Here is a 1830-nt window from a genome sequence, read left to right as displayed (position 1 = left end):
GTGGGTCTTAGGGGGGGCTGGGGTCCTTTTCCTGGTCAGGTTTGCGGGGGACGGGGTTTGAACCGGCCTGTAGTTCATGTCATGGCTGCCTGGTTTGGGGGGGCTCAGTTTGGGGGTGCCCCAGCCCCCCCAGTCAGGCAGTATCCAGTATTAACTCTTTCGTGCCTGGCACGAGGGGACCAAGCTGCGCTGCCATGTTCCATGTGGGACTCAGGGATTTTGGGGGGGTCTTCAGCCCTCTGCTGTTGTGCCCCCAAAACCAGAGCCAACCCTGTCTTAGCCCAGGGGAGAGGGAGGGAGTGGACCCCCAAAAGAGGGAATATTGAGGTACCTGACCTTTGGGAGTTAATTTGGGGGTTCACAGAACTTTTTAGGTACGTTTCCAGATGTGGCAGTTTTGGGGGTTCAGCTGCAGAGGAATTTGGGGGGCCTGATGGGTCTGAAGGGGCTTTGGGGAAGTCCCTGGAGAAGCTGCAGGACCCCACACTGGGGTGAGGGATTTGGGGGTTCGCTATGGGGAAGATTAGACGTGGGAGCCTAAATTTTGGGGTGCCAAAGACCGGTGCGGATTCAACTGGGGAACTTAGTTGAACCCCAAGGCTTGGAGAGAGATGTCAGCTGCAATTGGGGGTTCAGTTTTAGGGCCTAGAGGGTGGTTTTGGGGTGACTGAATTTGGGGGTGCATTTCCAGGACACAGTTTGGGGCTGAGGTTTTTGGGGTGTCCAGGAGACCTGTTGGTTGGGGTCAGCAGGAATTGTCCATTATATTTTGGGGTTCACATCTCAGCAGATGTTTTTTTGCTCTGGGAAGTTTGGGGTCATGGGACATTTGCATGAATTTTAGAGGTTCACTTATTTTAGTAGCTTAAGGGCTGTGGATATTGGGGGTCACTAGAGAATTTGCTTGTAGTTTTGGGGTTCACGCCCCAGAAGGGAGTCACGTGGACTCAGTTAAGCACGTTGAGTTTTGGGGAACCACTTAAATTGGAGGTCACTAGACATTTGTAGGGACTTGGGGTTACGTTTTGGGGCTTCCTGCCTGTGCAGGCTGCTACTTTTGGGGGGTCACTGGAGATTTTGTGTTAATTCATAGGGCAAGTTCAGGGAGCTCCATTTCTTTGGGGGTTTGCTGGAATTTTTGGGCTGCTTTTAGGGGTGATGGGTGGTAATTTGGGGGTGGTTGGTTTTGCATGAGTTTTTGGGGTTCAGTTTTTTATAAACGGTTGGAGACTTGGACCCTGGGTTTGGGGGTTCTAGGATAATTTGGGGTGTCACTAGCTAGGAGGTTCAGTTCCATTATCTGGAGCTCACTGTCAGTATTGGAGAACCAGGCTGTACTGGGGGAGGTTTCTGCATTTTATGATGCAGCTTCGTGTACAAGTTCGGTATTTTGGGGGGGGGTCCAGCCCCTTTGCAGTCTAGGGGTGCATTGGGGTAACTGCAGAGCTGACTGCATCTGACTTCAAATTTGGGGCTGCAGCTGTCTGGGGTGCTTTGAATTTTGGGGTGCTTTGCACAGTTGGGATCCCTGGGCAATTGACTTGGGGGTGCAGGTTTGGGAGTCCAGCTGCCTTTGGGGGGCCCAGCATCATGGGGGCCCTAGTTTGAGGGGGCTCCAGGTTGATGTGGGGGTGCCAGACTGATTTGAGGGGGTAGAGCCCTGAGGGTCAGTGTGACCAGGACACACAATCTGGGGGTTCAGGAGCACAATCTTTGAGGGGGTCTCTGCAGAGGGGGGCTGCCTGTGGCTCCCTGACTGGCATGTCAACTATTGGGGTCCCAGGCCCACCCCCTGTGTGGATGTTTACATATTTATGGGGCTGTGGGGGG

The sequence above is a fragment of the Chelonoidis abingdonii genome, unplaced genomic scaffold (genome assembly GCF_003597395.2).
Source record: "Chelonoidis abingdonii isolate Lonesome George unplaced genomic scaffold, CheloAbing_2.0 scaffold0603, whole genome shotgun sequence".
Classification (NCBI taxonomy): domain Eukaryota; kingdom Metazoa; phylum Chordata; order Testudines; family Testudinidae; genus Chelonoidis; species Chelonoidis abingdonii.
The sequence above is the reverse complement of the archived record's forward strand: the minus strand, read 5'-3'. Positions refer to the sequence as shown.